Raw genomic sequence first — 20837 nt, 5'->3', positions numbered from 1 at the left:
AATTAATCAGCTCTGTGTTTTTCTCCTGGAGTCTGAAAAAGTCAATTTCCTGGTTCACTGCAACGTGCTTAAAGCAAATAACACTGATCCAGTTCACTGCTTTATGGTGAATTTAAAGCAGATTTGCTCAATTTAAAGATAGCCACTATTTGTTCAACTGCTACCAAATCAATTTTTTTATGTTTTTATTTTATATATTTTGCAATTTTGTCACCAGCTACTATGATATAACCACTGAGCAACAAGATGTTTTATTTCCAAGTTTGTCATTAAACTTGATGAAATAAGCACATTTGTGTTTTATAATTTATCACCAACCAATAATGTCAACACAATGTTATAATGTGATGAGGTGTTGTCATTTAGGGGTCAAAGGGTCAAAGGTTAGAAAAAAAAGTCCTCGCATTTACCCATGAATATTGGGGTATTTTATTTTTTTGGTTTTTGTATGTCAGTATGTCTGACCCTTTACTAAGTCCCGCCCCTCGGAAGTAGACTGACCAATCATGTGGTAACATCAGACAGCGCCAACAAGGATGCGACAACTACACACCTGTGCTCCATAGACTCTCAGATTTTCGTAATTTTCAGTTTTTGGGGGGAATACAAGTTAACAATCATACTAATTTCCTGGAGCGAACTGCAATTCACATTTTTAGCTCAGCAACATGACTTTTGATGTATTCTTTATCTTTCAGGTTAGACAATTAATTGTTCTTAAAACAGGGTGGTTTCCCTTTTCCTGTCGGCATGGTTGGTTCCAATGGATGCGTAGGTTGTCTAGTTCTACAACCAGTATGGTTGAACAAACTTAAACAGCAAGCACAGCTTCCTAAGGACAATAATATCAGTTTTCAACAGCAAAGATTTTTGCCAGCCCACCAGTGGCGTCGCCACTTGTATCGGGGAGGCACGGCTCTTCCTGGCCCCCTGATTGTAGGCACCACTGCTGAAATGACAACTGTTCATGGCAGTTTTTATCAACTGTAGCAGTAGAAAATTAACCTTTGTAGCTCAATAGGTTTGTTAAAAACAGTGACTCCAACTGACCTTTAACATTTCATCTTGTTCTCTTAAAAGGGGTCTTAAATATCCACTTGGTGGCTACGTACATGATATGCTAAAAGACTAAGGCCAAAGCTGCATGTCCTAGGCAAAAAAAAAAAAACATCAAAATCCTCACCAGCTGATAATCAGTGTAGAAAAAATGGAAATTAAGATACATCATTATTCTTGTATTGTAGTGTTAGTTGGTCGTACTATTAATAGCATGATAATAATTATAGCAGTCATTCATTCTAACAGAAAACTGTTAAACTGGTCAGCTTAAATCAATATGTGTATTTTTTAAAACCATATCTCTCACTTTAAAGCTAAAGTTTTGAATGGACTGATCAATGTGTTTAGAAAATGTATCTCAGGCAATGTTATCTGTTTCTCAACCATTTTTCCATAAAGGCCCTATATTACCACTGAAAATGCCTGTGTATGCAAATGCACTATTCAGCAGCAAATCAGGTAGAAACTGTTTTATGCTCAGGCAGATTTCACCACACCTTTGCGGGAAGTGTGAAACAGCACGCCATATTGGGTCATTACACTTTGTTTGCAAACCCACAAATACTGCAATCCCATTTTGAAATCATGTGTGACAGTGCATAAAAGAAACTGCACTGCTCAGCCAATTTTCATAAGCAATTCTGGCATTGTGTAAAATGAGATTTTGGGCCATAAGTATGATGTTCATTGGGATGAGATCACCAAGCAGTGCCCATAGAGTCATTTGTTGCCTTGCAAGCAGGTGGGAGGACGGGCTACTGCAGATTACAACTGGTGTCCACACCATGAAATGTTGTGTTGTAATCACCGGGGTGTGATGAGCTGCTCACTGTCATGTCTGTCAGCTACAACTAACTTTGAACTAACTGCTCTGTGCAGACGATCCTGAATGTGTTGTTTGCTGCATTTTTTTGCCCCCATCTTTACAGGTTATCCTAACATGACAGAATGTGTGAGTCAATGCAGTTTAACTCTTAGGGCCCACTTTAATACTATGCATACTTGCATCGCTCTGCACATAAAATGCGCTTGTTGAAATCAAGTTTTTAAAAAAGTAGGCATTAATATTATTATATTCTTTCACTTATTTGATTTTTTTTAACCAACATTAGTCCTAAACATAAGTATCAAATGTGGGGGTTTTTTTTGTCATGATGCTACTATGTTTTTAGATGAAAAACACAAAAAGATGATTTATTTTCAATATACTAAGATAAGATTAGATGAGATAACACTTTATTGTCCGTTTGCATGGAAATTTGTCTTGCATTACAAACTCATAAATCCTCACAAACATCACACGTAAAAAAGTCATCATAAAAACGACATAAGTTGAATTAAAAACAATACTGACTTAACAGCACACAAGAACCTATAAAATGTGAGTGGATTTTGTGTGAGTGTGAGTGTGAGTGTGAGTGTGAGTGTGAGTGTGAGCACAGTCCATGTCTGAGGTATCTGTGTGTGTGTGTACTACATTACTGCTTATTCAGTAGTGATATGGCATGAGGGACAAAAGAGCGTTTGTACTTGTTCCTTTTACAGTCTGGCACCCTGAAGCGCATCCCAGAGGGCAGGAGCTGGAACTCCTCATAGAGGACATGAGAAGGGTCTGTGATGATCTTAGCAGCCAGTCTGAGGGTCTGAGGGTGTGCTTGTTGCAGATGTTAGAAAAGGAGGTCTCTACACAGTGACCCACCACCTTTGAGCAGATATCCAGAAGCCTGAGTATCCTGGATTTCAGCTGGACTAAGAGGACACAGAACCAGACTGGGCCTCCGTATTGTTGGACACTTTGGAGCAGAAGAAGAGCTGTAAAATCTCCTTACTCACAAAAAGTAGATCCTCTGTTGGACCTTATTACATACATAGGTAATAATTATTATTATTATTATTAGTAGTAGTAGTAGTAGTAGTAGTAGTAGTAATAGTATTGTTGTTGTTGTTGTTGTTGTTGTTGTTGTTACAGCCTTATATCAGATCACTGACAGCAACATTGATTTTTATACATTATTTTTTGTGCAGTGTAAAATACTCACACTCATATCACTCATACGCAATAAATTTGCTTTTAAAAATCAGACTATTAAAAAAATTATACATTACTATGACTTTATACTTTCATTTAGTTTATATTTTCTAACCAACAGCAGTCCTGATCATAAATATCAAATATTCATTAATATTCAGAATTTTAACCCTTGGAATGCCAGGTTTTCTGTCATGATGCCGCTATGTTTTTAGATGGGGAAAAACACAAATGAATTATTTTCAAAATACTACTTGCTAAGTAGATTTTTCTTTTTTTTTATATATATATTACCACAGCCTAGGATATGTCAGTGATTAGCAGCAACACTAATGGTGACAGTTCATGTATTTTTTCCATATGCCAAAGGCGGGGGTGTCATCAGGTGGAAAAATTATAAAAAGTAAAAGTAAAAATTATAATTATTAAGTCAAATGCTTATACTTTGATGGCTGTTGCAGTTTGAATAGTTTCAGTGGTGCAATTTTGCACTTAACAGTATGAATGTAACTATTTTGTTTACATTTCAGCCTTATTGTAGGAGCTGAGCTGGAAATTCTAAAATCAAACGAAAATAAACAATCAAAATGTATGCCATATGCATGAAGACAGCCAAAATTATCAAAAAATGAAGGATAAAAAGTGCATAAAATTCATCAAACAGCCCTTCAGGGTTGATGACTCCCAGTGCACTGATGTATGTTATCAGAACATGAGAACAGATGAAGATGCCATCAGTGAAGCATACTGTATGTCCTGTCAAAGGAAATAGGAATCACTTGCTTGTCCTGTTCAAGGTGAATTGTGAAAACATACTGTATGATAGCTACATGACAGAGTGAACACCAGCGCTCATGACAGAGCAGATGAGTCACCCACACAGTCGCAGTGATGGAGGAGAATGGTGACACCATCATCTCTCAGGTACAACAGCAGATTTCGCACACTAAGCCGGCTGACAGGTCATTTTTCCTCACTTTTTGTTGCGCTGATTCCTTCCCCTGAGTCTCGCTCTGATGTCAAACCACGGCCATTTTGGGAATCAGGAGTAAGTTGAGGTCTGAGCTGGGTGCTCTGTACCCACACTCTGGGCCTCAGGGTGCTAAGACAGTCCTGCTATCATCCGTCCACAAGAACCACTTAGACAGCGCTTTGGCTGACACTCACACTGCTGCTGGAAATCATCACAAATCCTGTATCGGAGGCAGAGAGAAACTTTTCCACCTTAAAGAGGATAAAAAGTTGCACCCTCAACACCCAGACTGAATGCACTGGACCTGCTCTCCACTGAAAACCAGCTGATTCAGCAACTGCAGGACTGCCAAAAGTGAGATTTCTGAAAGCTTTGCACACAGGAAGAGTTATTGCACCCCTCTCTTCTCTTTATCTGAGCCTCAGCATTGATGAGTTAACCTTTTGGAGCCCGAAAAAAATTGGTTTGATTTCTTTCGAAAACATGAGAGGAAGGCAACGGGCAACTTAACAAGAAATGGCCCAAAAAAATTAGCAAGAAATTAGTAAAAGAAAATTGCCTGAGAATATGCACAAAAATAGAACAGAAAAAAACAAAAATTACCATAAGAAAGTGTTAAATATTTATATTTTGTCTTTTACAAATCTTGAATATATAATAAAATCCATATGAATCAGAATCAGAATCAGAATATGGTTTTTTTTGCCAAGTACATTTACATATACGAGGAATTCAACTTGATGTTTTGGTGCAAACACTTAACATAAAGGAAGAATAAAAATAGGAAATCTGAATCTGAAGACAAAAGATACAAATATAGAAGCAATATAAAAATATTTTACAAACAAATAAAATATGAAAGACACTGTATGTGGGTCTTTTGTTTTGCGCTCTGTTGAAACATTCGAACGGAACGTTGCTAAATGCAGAACCTGGAGAACCTTTTCTTGCTTTCTTCCACCTTTCTATTTTTGTGTGAGATGCGGAAAGTTGCTTGTTTTCATGAAATCTTACTTTGTAACCACCCTTGTACATACACATATTGTATTAATAATAAGTAATGTGGTGGAGGTTCAGCTTCTGCATACAGAGTGACACTAACATCCTGTGAAACATCCCATTAAATTAAGAGTGTATGATTCATGGCGTCAAGGGGCTCTGCACATGTACTGTATTTGTTTGTTGTCCGCCAACGCTCTGAGATATTTACAGCATCATTATACTGTATTTGGATTTCCCAGTAGTAGCATAAAGTATCTCAAGGACAGCATGTTTACATGATCAGTAGAGTGTGGAACACAGGCTATAAAATAATTATCCACACCGTGTTCACAAAGTCAGTGAAAACTTACTAGAAACAAGAGAGATGTTGTGGCGCTATAATGGATTAAACATTTTCTTTCTGACATCTTTAACTTTTGCAGGTAACACATTGTCTTAAATGCATACTTACACACACACACACACACAGTAGCAAAGTGGTGGTCGACAGCGTGGGTCCTCCATTAATGAATCCACCGCTAAAAAAGAAGAGCCAATTCACATTGACACCATATATGTTGTACTCCACAAGTCATTAGTCATTAGTCAGTGCCCTCTAAATCTAAATATTCTGCAGATTGTTTGTCAGTGCTTCCAAATTACTGTTACATCAAGGATTCATGTGACACTTTGCTGATTTTGTTTTGTGTTTTTTTTATGACATTTATTTCCTCTTATTAGACAACCTGAAAGATTGAGGCTGGCAGGAGAGGTGATGAAAGTGGAATCACATGCAAGAAGAGGGCTTAGAAGTCAAAACACATGAAAATGTCTCACTGATATCAGAGGTGGACATAAAGTAAGAACTGTATTTGAGTACAGTGCAGAGGTACAAGTATATTATTTGTGCATTTCGATTTTATGATATTTTATACTTCTAAATCATTACATTTTAGAGGCAAATGTTGCACTTTTATTTTTTCAGTTAATTTTCAAGTTGTGATTATACATAAGCAACATATGATTATTTGATTCTTTTATTATTTCAAGAGACAATCCTTTGGGATGGTATTTGCAACAAAATAACAATTAACATGATCTGATAACTCACAAAAAACATCTACCAAAATATCACCCAAAAATAACTGCAGATTTGTGTTAAACTTTGTTTTTTCTTCTTTGCCCTCCCTGCTCCAGCAGTTACAACAGTAAAGTCTTGTTTGCACTTTGATGCATCAGTATAACAATCTAAACATGTGTAACACATTTCTTTTATCAATAAGTCCCAAAGCAGCAGCTTGATCAGTGGTCCTATTCTTTAAACTGTGCTCTACACTGTAGGTACCCCTCTAGCATTAGTTTTGGAGGCTCAGGGGTGAGCGTGTCACTTTCCACTCATGACAGGCATCCAAACAAAAAAAAATCCATGTTCACAGGAAATGTACGATTTGCCACCAAAACTCCTTCGGTTAAGTAAAAACATGGTTATGGTTAAAATAATTGTTTGTTACCTAACTTAATTCACTGTCACACGAAGTATGTCACATAAGTCACATTTCATTATATTAATATTTTTAAATTTGATTTCAACCAGGACATGAACAGCTGTCTCCTGGGCGAAAGTCCTGCATTTGTTTGACCCATCCACTACCTTTCCAACCATACTATGATTTTCTCACTGTTTACACTATGTCATTGCTGCAGAAAGGTTTATACTGGAGTTGGTTGAAAGTCCAGTGCATCTCATAGAGATGCTAAAGAGTGCCTTTTGCAGCAGCTCAAGATGTCATGTGCCAGACATGACCAGGCTGCCATACATTACACCCTGGGAATTAGAACAAGTTGCATTGCCAAACAATACAGTAGGAACAGCAGTACAAGCATTACTCTTGATACTTTAAGCACATTTAACTGAAAATGTGTGTGCCCTTTTACTCAAGTAGGTTTTGAATGCAGACTTTTTTATTATTTTCATTAGTATTTTTATATGGTTGTATTGCTATTGTAATGCTTAAGTGAATACTTCTTCCATCACAGACAATTTCAGCTGATTTTAGTCATGTTTTTAATGGAAAGAATAATTTAATAGATTGAATATACATCATGATAGAAAAAAACACATAAAGTGCAATGTGTCAGGCAGAGATGCCACTTCATTACACGTACTGTGACAGCAACACAAGATTACCCGACCTTCTCATGGATAAGTGCAAGAGCAGGCAAACTGATCCAACAGCTTGGCTAATTAATAAATCTAATTATTAGTGTTAACTGCAGAGAAGCTGCCCTCGTGAAAGACACCCCCCACGCATGTTTGTTTTTCATAGTGAAAACATCTGTTCTTTTAGTGCCAATTTTGCCCTTCTGCCATTTCTCATATAGATTGATTTTATTGGGCTATAAATTTTACTGCAGCCTATATAACGCTCTGGATAACTGTGTAATAAAACTCCCCTCGCCAAACACAGTCTAAAGGCTTTTAAAAACAAAAGAAATATTTCTAAGTTTACTTCCTTTGTGTGTTTGCTCGAGTGTTTGTGTGTTCAGAGTTCAGGATGGAGATGTGATCAGTAGCACAATGATCACAAATATAATTCATACTATTCTACACACATGGTGCCCAATAAGAACAAACAATATATAGGTATTGTTGATATAATGCTGCATAACTCCTCATACGGATGCCAAGGGAGCTGTAATCAGTCCTTCTTGTCTGTATTCATGTCATGGTGAAGTAGCTGTCAACAGGAAAACAACCCTCTTGAGGGAAAAGCACAAACATCATAAAGCTACAGGAAAAAAACATCCAAACGGGGAGAAATTAATAACAAGCAATGAGTAGGCGTTAATGATTTTCCATAATTAGATTCAGTCTTTACTGGCATAAGTGTGCACATAAATTATTATGCCTCCTCTAATTTATCTTTTACCCAATCTTGATTTGTGGTACACAAGGGAAAACAAGTGCTGCATGTAGTGTAAGTTTGAAAGGATTCAACATCTCGAGAAAAATTGTTCAGTCACTTTCTTGGCAAGAGTTAAGGCCCAGACAAACCAAACCGGCGTCAAAGAACTTATGTCGATGAAGACCAGCTGTTGCATTGCTTCATGTTGCCTGTGTCCCAGGCAAAAAGTTGCATTTGAACACACCGCAAAGACTACAGCCAACGGTCAACTAGCACCTAAGTTATGCGCCTACATGAAGAAATAACTCTCCATAACAGCAGGGATAGTCTGCATCCCAGGTCGCCATACCCATAAAATGATTCCTTTCACTTTCAGAATTTTAACAATTAAGTCCAAACATTTGGAAAGTCTGAAAAAAATGGCATGATTAAATAAATGTATTATATATTAAAGTTAACAGAGCGCTTAAGCAGAAGTAGCGGGTTCAGCCGACAGAAGTATCTAGTGCATTAGCTTTAGGGGCCAAATGATGCAGAAGAAGAGGCGATCATCCGGATAATTTTATACATGCCAGTTGAACATTTTTGGCTATATGCACCACTGACCAACTTTAATAGGAATGAATAGGATCCAGCCTCAAATGTTCTATGCAGGTGCCAGGGCCCATAGATGTGAACTTTGATGTCACTGTCATGTCAGGATATTTAATACAAAGCTAGAGCCAGCAGGCATGTAGCTTAGTTTAGCTTAGCATAATGATTGGAAGTTGGTATGATTGGAATGATTGGATAATTGTATTAATTATCAAGAAAATTAGTATATTTCCCAAAATGTTGATCTCCTTTAATTATTTTTCTTATCCATAACATTAAAACACATTGTGAATCCTGATGGCTACTTTATTCTTTAAACTGAAGTGTCAGAGGTTATCAAAGTGCTAAAGGTAACAACGTTGTACAAAAAAAAAACAATAAGGAAGGGTTGTCATTCCTGAGACATGTAAGAGCTAAAATCAACAACAAAATGCAGTATGTGAATGTTGCTTTTGTTTGCTTCAAGTACATGTCTAAAAGATCTGATTTGCCTGTCAAAAGGTCCTTGTTTTTTCTGAGAGCTTTGTACCCATGTCATTTTATTTGCCTTTAATTGATGCTGCTTGAACAAGGTCTTCCAGTTTCCTTTGGAGAGACCTGAACAGACTGTCACTTACAGACAGACGTTTGGCATGTAGTCGCACTGAGAGGCACTGAAGCACAGCGGGGGTTGTCTGACATGGCATTCACACAGCACAGCTGGCATGAGTAGCAAGTCTTTGACAGCAGCACAAGTTCACAGATCTGCGCATACATCAAAAGAACTCACTGCAAACTCTAAGCCAACTTCTATGACAAGCAAGTTGGCCAGACCAGTGAACCACAGAGGTCAAAAGCTGTTTATTCTGGCAGATATTACCATCAGATTCACTACACTTGGACATGAGAACGGACAAATGCACCAAGTGATCAATTTACTGGGCAACTAATGGAATATGTTCAACTGAACATATTCAAGAGTTCTCCTCCACTTGCAAGGCCAGACATCATGTTGTGGGTGGGCTCAAAGCAAATCAGGAGGGCTTAGTCCAGGACCCAAGGTTAGGGTTAGAGTTTAATCAACTGAAAAACAAATCACACCTGTTAGGGGGCACAGCAACATATTGCTTGGCAGACCCTTATAATACAAAAACATAAAAACACACAGCCAGGGGGAAAAAATCACCAAGCTTATTGCAACAAAAGTATAACAGCTTGCCAGAAACAGAGACATCCATTGTTTATACTGCTGACCACTCGTTTATCCTTTAAGAGCTCAAACAGCAACACAAAATGCTACTACAGCCAAAATATACAGTTTGCCCAATGCCTTATCACCAGTGAACATATTTCATAAATGTTCGATAGTATTAACAGAGTCAGAGTCACCACCGATGCCCTAATGCCAGTGTTCTTTTATCTGACTGACGGTTGAGAAGACTGCACCATTTATCATGGGAAATACAGTATGTCACGTGGGTCACATTTGTTTGAGACAGAGTCTCCTATGAACTGCTAGCCCAATCTTATTCCAAATGCATTAACTTGTACTGATTTAAGAATTCTTTTCCTGTCAGATTGCAATACCAAAAGGCACCTTTCTCACACGTGTGAAACGCGGCAGAACGGCAGTAAATTGAAACACTGCTGATAACAATGTAATATAAGGAACACAAGGTCACAAACAGGCATGGAAAATTGGTCCAACAAACTCTGGACCCTGGACTTTCATGTGGGAGTCTGGTGTTTGCTTGTATCTGAATGTGATGTGTTTTTCTTCATTTTGCCATGTGCCTCCTACCCTTAATCCTAACCATCTGTGCCAGCATGTGCATTTGTTGACATTCTGTCATTGGTTGCCGAATTGACAGTTATCACCACCACAAACAATACTTGTTCCTAAATAACCTGACAATTACGTACCGATGCTTAGAATTGCTATGGCATCTTTAAGTCAAGTCAAATTTATTTATAAAGCCCATTATCACAAATCACAGCCTCAGAGGGCACCCTCTATCCGTAGACCCTAGAAGGTCGCATCGAGCAGGATCACGGCATCGGTGCAATCAAGGCCCACAACACAGGCACATCCTCAGATAGGACCACAGCAAGAGCACAACCAAGAACAGGATCATTTAAAATGGAGACTTGTTTTGTAAGGCCATATTATCAGTATTTTGTGGCATATTTATTATGCTTTGGCAAAAATCCACCCATCCCTCCTTTCTTTGTTAATTTTCTAGGTTATTATTGACTGAATTAATGGATTCTGTCTCCATGGGCAAAGATAGTGGAGGCTCGACTACTGGCATGATGAATGGAGAATTTAGACTCCCACACACTCCAGTGTGCTTGACCTTTCAACAGTGAGAAAGAGAGATTCACAGATTCCTTGTGGCATGAGCACTCGACCCAACAGTCGCAGGTAGAGATGCTTTCTTTAACAAGGTGGTGCGACACAAACACAGTTTGTGCACTATGTGGGGCCCAGCTCCTTGCCAATAAATGACCCACAGGAAAACATCAGAAGATTTTGTGGACAGGATTTTTTAAACAATACTTCAACCACAAAATGATGTCCTTGGAACATTGTGGGAGTAAAGCACAGTCACCCATTGGGCTTGGAGTTGTAGTTTGAGAGATAACAATGAAACAGAGGGTTTTTTAAGGACCTTTTCCTGAAATGACTGGCATGAAATTTGGTATATGTGGTCCCAGATTTAATTGTGATTATTTTGATGATCTTCTGACTTTTCTTCAAGGGCTGTCAAGTTTTCATTTATCCATTGAAATATCTCAGCATCTACTAAATACATTTGCACAATGATTTATACAGACAATCATGGTTCTAAGATGATGAATCCCCATGACTTTGGTGACCCCCAGACTTTTTCTCTAGCATCACAACAATGCTTATATTTGCTGTTTTGAGTTAAATGAGCTCTAAATGAAATTCAGAGCATATCTGTCTTTTGGAGTCTTGGCTGGAGGTGCTTGAACACAGCTCTCAACATTGAGATTGTGTGTGCACCAGTGCACCAATGATGCAAAGATAATGCAAAGACAAAATGATTATTTAAAATCATTTAAAGTTAAGTTTAAAAATAAGTTTCCCATCATTAAAGGGGAGAGTGAAACATTACTGACTTTGAGTTAAAAATGGTCTGGATGTAAGCAGGGGAATCTCATAAATGTACAGTAGGTTTGCTTTAAGTATCTGGATTGCTGGTTGCCTTGATGTTTGTTTGTTTTTCTTTTTTTTTTCTTTTAGTGATATTGATTATTGATGATAATACCATAATCAAGAACTGACAATAATTTATATTGTCAGTATATGTGTACAACAGGAATGCCTTTGCTGATTTGAGATTTGGGTTGTTTAAACACATTTGGGCCATTGTATTTTTTAAAACTATTTATTTATTTATTTATTTATTTATTTATTTATTTATTTGCATTCTGATTATTATGACTGATAATGGCAGTTTCATGGCCATCACCAATAACTGCACATTTACAGCTAATCCTTTCTGATGAGATGCTGAAATCAACCCTGGTAGCTCTACATTAAATATGAATCCCACAGCCTGCTGACACACACACACACACACACACACACATACACACACAACTATTCTCTCTCTCTCTCTCCGATTTATTGACTGAGGAAATTTATATTCCCCATAAACCACAAAGGTCAATATCATATTTGATAATGAGAGGCAATTGAGCATACATGTCACATAAATGTGTGGTATTTTATTCATGTGCTTCTGAGTGTATTAGTCTTTTAATACTCGTCTACCATGTTGGAATTTGCAGCTTCTTCTGCAATCACTCATCTCTTTCATCTCTTGCTCTGTCAATTAGATTACTTATCCACCACAATGAGAATATGCTATGATATTACTTTACACCGCTAATAAATAATGATTTTCATGTTCCCATCTGTCAGTCTTCCTCTCTGTTCCAGAGGACGCCTTGGTACTTCTTAAACCTGCCAGAGACTACAGGAGCAGGATCTAGGCTTGACACTGTGGCATTAAAGAACAAGAGAAGAGAAGAGAAGAGAAGAGAAGAGAAGAGAAGAGAAGAGAAGAGAAGAGAAGAGAAGAGAAGAGAAGAGAAGAGAAGAGAAGAGAAGAGAAGAGAAGAGAAGAGAAGAGAAGAGAAGAGAAGAGAAGAGAAGAGAAGAGAAGAGAAGAGAAGAGAAGAGAAGAGAAGAGAAGAGAAGAGAAGAGAAGAGAAGAGAAGAGAAGAGAAGAGAAGAGAAGAGAAGAAGAGAAGAGAAGAGAAGAGAGGAAGCGAGGAGAGGAAGAGAAGAGAAGAGAAGAGAAGAGAAGAGAAGAGAAGAGAAGAGAAGAGAAGAGAAGAGAAGAGAAGAGAAGAGAAGAGAAGAGAAGAGAAGAGAAGAGAAGAGAAGAGAAGAGAAGAGAAGAGAATCCTTTATTAGTCCCACAACGGGGAACTTTGCATTGTTACAGCAGTAAAGGGATATCAAAGCAAGGTATGTATAAGATAAATAAAGCAAAATAAAACAAAAATAAGTAGTAAAAAAACAAAACACAAAACTAGAAATCGACATAGGAATTGAGCAAAAAATAGAAATAGAGTAAAAAGAACAGTACAAATACAAATTTATTTTTTTTAAAGACACAAAACTCAACAGTAAAAAAAATATATCCATCAATTGCACATGGAAAATAATTGATAATATGTGAATTTACGTAAACTTTTCAAAGCAATCAGTTTCCTACATCAATTTAAGTTGCCAGAGTGATGTAGAGAGGAAGAGCAGCAGGGTACAGGACTGGTTATTAATCTTGGTAGTATCTCTAACTAGCTGATAACCACAGGAAGCTGCCATGTTTCTTCTCTAGAAAGCTCCTGGCCTTGCTTGCCTGTCACAGCTTGAGAGGAAATTGCACTCCACCTGTGGAAGAAAAAGGGTCAAACATATTACATTAATAACCTGACAGTTCTCACTATTGATCTGTTGGTACCTTCATGCTAACTCTGAATGCTGCTGTAGTTGATCCGTTTCCCCGTCTTAACCCTTCTTGTTTCAGGTCACGGTAATTGTGTTTGTGCTGCGTGTCCTGCTGCAGCTAGCCTCCCCAGTTTTGTGGTTGGTCATTCTTTGTATCAGATGTCAGCTCATAAATCGGTTTAGGTTTGAAGCTGAGCTCCCTGTTGCTGCTGTCTGCAGTTTAAGACCATGCTGACTCTTCAAGCAGTTTACTCACCAAGGAGATGCAGGGTACTAGTATGTGCTGCTTGTGCGTTTATATACTCTCAATCCAGTCTCAGCTTGACTGCTGCTTATTGTTGTCACAGGCTTGAGACAGTCTAATTCCATTTGCATATTATGGGCTTTTCGTTGTGGGGGTTTTATTGCTTTCAGGTCTGTTTCTAGATGATGTCATGGCAGCTGATATCAGCTAAATTTAATGCAGATTCAGGTATTATATTAACTTATGGCCATGTTGACATGGTGTGCAGTGCAAGCAACATGTGCTATTTAAACATAAAGGAACAATAGCTCTCGGCAGGAATACAGTGCAGCATAAATTATTTGAACATAGGTAAAATATTCTTAGAATAGGCATGTAAATTACAAATTAAGTTATATCAATTGTGAATAGTTTGTATGCATCTGTGCTATTTTTTTGGGTTGTAAATAGACAAATTCATGATGCTTTATTGAGACCAAATCGCAATGTCTATTTACAATAACTTCTGGGTAGAAAAGCCCTGCATCACTGCATAAAATGAAACAGCACTGAGCAAACATTGACTTAAATGGTTTGTTTTTGGGCACCTAAAAAAGGCCCGCCTAAAAGAAATATCTGTATAATTTTAAGTATACACTGTGTAATAAAGATGATATGAGTCCTTCAGCTAACTACAAAGTGATGGAACTGAACTTGATAAAGAAAACTTGTTGACATTCATAAAAATTCCTTGGGTGTCAAGTGACAAACAGTACCAAAATACCTAAACAGAAACCTTTGCAGTATGCTACAATATGTCCATAAGTTTTGATATGTTAAGTGAAAAAATCTAATACATATGCCTTGGAATAGATTAAATAAATAATAAGAGATGTACATTACATACTTCAGAATATGTAAAAACACTGGCTATTTCACTTGAATGGTGTTTGCTCTAGCATTTTCAGTTTCTTTAAATCATTCATTGCTACTGGCTTCATAAGATTTGAATGTGAACAGCTCCTCCCTGAAGGCTGCAAAGGCAGACTGGAGGTGTTGTTCTTTCAGCAGCTTGTTCAGCTGTTGCTTTGTTGACAGTGTGTGAGGAAACTGTATGTTCTCATGAAATGAATTAATTTGAGATCGTACACCCCAGTGTGCTCTGCTGGATAGTTGCACAAACATTTCTGAGACAGCCAATGTGTCCATCTGTCCCTCTATAAAGGCTGGCTGCTGCCTCACCACAAAAGAGTTTAAAAAAACAAGGCTGAAGTTAGGCCATGCAAAAAAAAAAAAAACTGCATGGCATAGAGGCGTAAGATGATGCTTTTTTTCTTTGTTTGTTAATTGTAAATCATTCATAAATATTTTGTTAGGTTATACATCTCCTCAACACATTTGTTTTCCACTTTTTATCCATTTTTTAACAGTCCAACAGTGTGTTTTGTATTTCAGCAGCAGCGTTCATTTCTTTTTGTCCTCCTCTTACCATTTTTAGTTCATCGGCTGGTATGACTTACGACACAAGTTTTTATCACTCTACCATTTGAGAAAACGGAAGCTTGCCTCAGGTGCCAAATGTGCTACAAGTTCAGCACTGCTATCTCATCTCTCTTTAAATTTTAGCTTGGACACACAAGATATCTAGATGTAATTAACCCTTTGAAACCTGAGAAAACTGGTTTGACTTCCTTTAAATACATGGGTAAAAGGCCATGAGCAGCTTAACAGGACATGGCCCAAAGATCAGCAAGGTATTAGTGAAAGGTTCAAAGAAAATAATCTAAAAATAAGCAAAACGGGGAAAGAAGTAAAAAATAAAAATTGAAAAAAACATGAAAATGACCCCCAAAGTGCTGGAAATTGAAAACATGTGTATGTATGTATATATATTTTCTTCCTGTAACATAATTTTAAATATGTAAATATTATATATATAGTTTTCTGGACGTCATTCTCAAGAGTCTTTTTTTATTTTTCCCTTTTCTTAAACTTATTTTCAAGTCATTTCCTTGTCGCCTTTTACTAATTTGTTGCAATTTGTGGAACATTTTTCGTTAATTTGCTCATTGCCTTTTTCTCATGTTTTCGATAGAAATCAAAATAATTTTATTTTAGGTTTCAAGAGTTAAATTTCTTATGTAACCACATATTATTCAGAGCAGTAAAATACGAGGTGCAAAATCAGCAAGCCAAACACTTTACTCTAACTGTAAACAATTACAAAAAGCCATCCCAGGCTGCTAAAGTATGCTCTGTCTGATCGGGACCTAATCCATCCAACAGACATCACCACATATCACCAAGAACCCATGATGTCATCCTTATGGTGGTGCTAGAGGAAATGTCAGTGGGTCACCAAAATCAGTAGGATTCATCCTCTGGGGACCATAAAGGTCTGTACAAAATGACATAGCAGTTCATCCGGTAGTTGTTGAGATATCTCAGTCTCAGCCAAAGTAGACAGACAAACAGTGCAATTCACAGAGCCATGTCGCTGGCATGGCTAAAAAGTAGTTTGCAGAACATACCTGCAGTGCGTGGTTCAGCAGCATGAGTGTGAAATAGTCATGAAATCCTTAAATTCTGTTCTTCTCTCCCATTCTATAATAATGCCAAACAATAAAGGGAGCAGGACAAGAGGGCAACAATACATTTTCCTTTCCATTAGTGACATTTGGACTCTTCACTTTTACGACTGCAGTCTAACTGAAAAATATGTCAAGTTGGACTGGTGACTGTAATAATTTCCACTTAACAAGCAGCTGCAGTTGTGTTCTTTGAGGAGAGGCTCTTCAGACAGCCTCCCCTAACAAACAAGGCGTTCTGGTTATATGAAGAATGCCTCGCTGACGAATAACGCTCCTTGCTGCGGAGGATCCTTTATTCAAGAAGACCACATACTGAGCAAACAACAACTTATTCCAACCCACACACACATATACACCCATTTAACACATTACTCAGATGCTGGGAAGTAAATCCCCACATGTATTGCAAATTGCATCACTACAGCAATACTACAGCAGCATGAGTGGATAAAGCAATTTTGCAAATAACTCCTCATGGGTAATATATTGAGCCATGATGGGCTCCATTTGCACTCAAAGCATTTATCATTATCATCCTATTTTAGAGGACGCTGTATCGTGAAGCCACAGACTTATTTTAAAGCCAATTCTCCATTTGAAGAAAATAAAAGTACCAGACATCATGGAATTGCAATGTCTTTATTAATGAAAGGGAAATATCCATCAAATATCATAGGGGGCACTGCCATAGACAGTAATAAGGATGGATAATATACAGTATCTATCTGACCATAATATATGGTCAGATAGGTGTATGGGCGGGACCTTGATTCTGCAGATATTGATATAACGCAGACTCTGGCTCCAAATGATGTCACCAGTGCAAAGTTTTGATTTAAGTAAAAAAACATATATAAAAAATATAATATTTCTGAGATCTAATACTGACATGCCAGTCCAGCAAAGCAGTTAACGTTATTGTGTTCATCAGTGAGTGATTATCACGGTCAGAGCATGTTAGAGAATTGATGAGTATGGTGGAGTTGAGTGTACGTGGAGAGCATTAGAGTAAAAGAAAAAGGCAAAAGGAGGAAAAGAAAGAGCAAATTTGCCAATTTTGCACATTATTGCTCGTCGTTTATTATTATTATTAGCTGAGTTGTATATTTGTTTTCATTTTTTCATGAGCATTTGTTGTAGATTGAAGAAAATATGAGGTAGAATGTTTTTGGGGTTAGGTTCAGCCCTGGTGACTGCTGTCCCCCTTTATAACTTGAAGCCTTCTATGCTGGTTGGGCTCTCCTACAAAGACATCTGTGTAATTTAACTCTTTTCCCATGTAGAGACATATGACTCAGACATGATAAAGTATTAATAAAGCATACTGTGCTGTTTTTGCCACAAAATCTGTGTCCAAACTGAGTGAACACATACAAAACTCTTAATATTCAAGTCTCTATAAAGTCTGGTGCCCTTGCAGAGGTGTTTCTTTTCACCTATCTCCACTGTGATTCTGAATATATTGATCCTACTGACAGGCCAGTTCGGTTTGTAAGTTTGACGTACTATTTGGGTTTTTTAAATCAAATCTGTTAACTATGCTTGATGCTTTTGGGTCACTTTTTGTTAGGCCTCCTGAGTCAGGTCATGCATTTTCACACAGTACATAATAAAACGACTAAAACTAACGCCCCATATCTGCTGAATCAGGCCATTATCAGGCTGATGTCTGGCAGTCTGGAAAGGCCATGAAAAGGCTGACGCCACTGAAATGCACTGTGAAAATGCTAAAGTACATAAACAACCAGCAGAGACACTTTGGATTCAGCTAAAATGACTTTTAAAAACGCTCAAACTCTGTTTAAAGCCACTGAACTCTGAAATCTTTCCCACATTTTTTTTTAATCCTTGTGTGTTGTGAAAAAGTACAAATAGGGGAAAAATCACGTTTGTAGAATTATTTCCCCATATGATCAACCGCACATTGACATCGAATGCTGTTTGAAGGACGTCTTCTTGGAGGCCTTGGTTCTGCTTCTTCATACTGTATGTGCAGTTTCTTTCTCCACACAATATCTCATCCTTCCTTATATGTGCCTCATATGTACTAAAAATATCCTCCAGTATTTCTTCTGCCATCAGTGCCTGAAATATCTCTGGTCCTGTACACAAATCCACTGGTATAAATTATGATTTTTTTCATCAGCTCTGCATTTTATTGATTAAAGTAATAATTCAGTCTTCCCTGGGAAAGATGCCTCACTGAGGATCAGTCGGCTGGTGTTATGCGCATAGTGGCTCATTATGACAACTCTCTCATTCTCGTCTTACCTGTCATGCAAAACCACAAATTCATTTTGGATTTATCCTCAGATATAAGCCCTTTCAGCTTAGAAATCTGGGCTTATTTTATACTTCTCATATAGTCTTGTCACCAGCAGCTCTGCATTTTTAGATGTTATCTTTGCTTTTTTGTGTGTGGCTGAGCTTCTACAGCACACTCAGTATGATGGCCAGCTGCCTGTGAAGCCTCTCCACCCAGTCCTCTATCCTGCAGTTCTTCAGGCAGACAGGCCAGTGAAGGAGCTGTCAGTAGACCAGTCACTTCTTAAGAATGACCATCTTGCTTTCTACAGTCATCACAGGACTCCTCAATAGTCGTAGAGGTCTTCTTTCTCACCTCCTCAGGCTCGCCTCCTTTCTCCTTCTGACCTTCTTGAGCTGCAGCTCCTCTATCTCTAAGTCTGTGTTATCTGTGTCAACCCCAACCTCAATGACTTACATGCTCACACTTAAGATTTTAAATCACTTTTGATTGTTCTTATACTCCTTATATCATTTAAGATGACCATCTTCACAGGAAATTAATTTATATAGAAACCTTTTGGAAAAGAGACTGAATAAGTAAGAGATAATAAAAAACAACTAATTACCATAACATTTTTACTGGCCTCCATGCTGCTTTCTACTGTTTACTAACCTGACGACTGGCGCGTTCCTGACATTGAAAATGACATACCCAAAAAAAAACTCAAAAATAAAAAAGAAACGCATAATCATCATTGGAAAATGAGTCTATCACCTATTGTAAGGGAGGTTCAGGTTCATGTGACTTTATTTATACGCATAGGTAGATTTGTTTTTCAGAAACAGGAAAGTGCATCCACATTACACACATACATTTAAAATACAAGACAGATACAGAGGTTAAGACTGTACAAAACAGGGGCATGGACAAGGTACTCACAACGCTTACTGGTTAGATTACATTAAAATACGGTACAAGTGAAGTATTCCCTCATTAAAAAACAAAAACAAAAAACCTGATATGCTTGTGCTGCTGTTTTGCTGAAAAGTGGCCACATTACACGATAATGGTAAACATTAGCAGAGTCAAATGGGCTTTTGTTAATGTAAATATTTCTATTAATATTTATTATAAGGAGAGCATTCCCTAACATATGTTTTATTGCAGTCATTATATTACTTATTCATCTCTGATCACCATGTTTACTACAGACACGCACTTTTCAGTTGTAACAATAACACTGAATGTTTGTGCTTTTAATATCAACTAATATCTTAATGTTAGTATATTTAACTGTTTATTCCACATCTGTACATACATTTGCGTGTATTACACACACATTTTACATACCTGTAAAGAAACGCTTCCTATATATAGATTAGTTTATAGTTGTTCCCAGTATACATATGGGAAATTCCAGTGAAGCCCCCCTCTTATGTCACTAAAAATACCGGCTACTAAAAATATGTCATTAGAGTATTGCCTTTGGTTTTTGTGTTAAGATTTTGGTTGTTAATGCTTTTTATTTCTTATCCACCTAGATAGATTAATTGATATTCTTTTTTTATTCCCTCACTGTGGCAGATATGTGAGGTGGAAGCAGTTACTTATAGAGCTCTACCACCACCCAGTGCATTGCAGTAGACCTGCAGCAGGCGGTGACACCAGGTGATTCAGCACTAAATGGATCTGTTTCCTACAAGCATCAGGTTCACAAAACTATCTGGTCTTCACAGAGACTGAAAGTGAGCTATTTGAAAATTGCTCCACACACTCACACATCGGCAGGATGTTGACTCTGTGGCATCACAGCATTAAAACAGTCGGGCAGTGCAGAGGAATGCAAATTGACAAATATCAGTGCAGTTACACTTGATGAGTATTCAGAGGAAGGCACCAACATGTCTGCAAGCAATCAGAGCACAGAGATAGAGTTTGTGAGGATGTCATTTGATTAGCAGGCTGCGACAAAGACGACAAACCGGTGAAGGCTCTAGTTAATAGAAACCACAACTGAAAAGCAGACGCCAGCAAGCATAATAAATAGTTTTCTTGTTGTTTTTGTCCGTGCAGTCACTCAATTTTCACCACTTACACTTGGCTGCAATCAACAGACTTTGTTCGTGTTTTCGCAGCCACAAATTCATCATGCAGAGAAGCACTTATCTTTACCACAGAGTGATGTGTGAAGGATCATTAAGGTATCACCATGAGAGCCGTAGCAGCTGCCATCAGACTCTGCAGGTGGAAATAAAACAGATTAT

This window comes from Plectropomus leopardus, chromosome 14 (assembly GCF_026936395.1).
Source record: "Plectropomus leopardus strain MGB_pleo_1.0 chromosome 14, ASM2693639v1, whole genome shotgun sequence".
Taxonomy (NCBI): Eukaryota; Metazoa; Chordata; class Actinopteri; order Perciformes; family Serranidae; genus Plectropomus; species Plectropomus leopardus.
Note: the sequence above shows the minus strand (reverse complement) of the source record.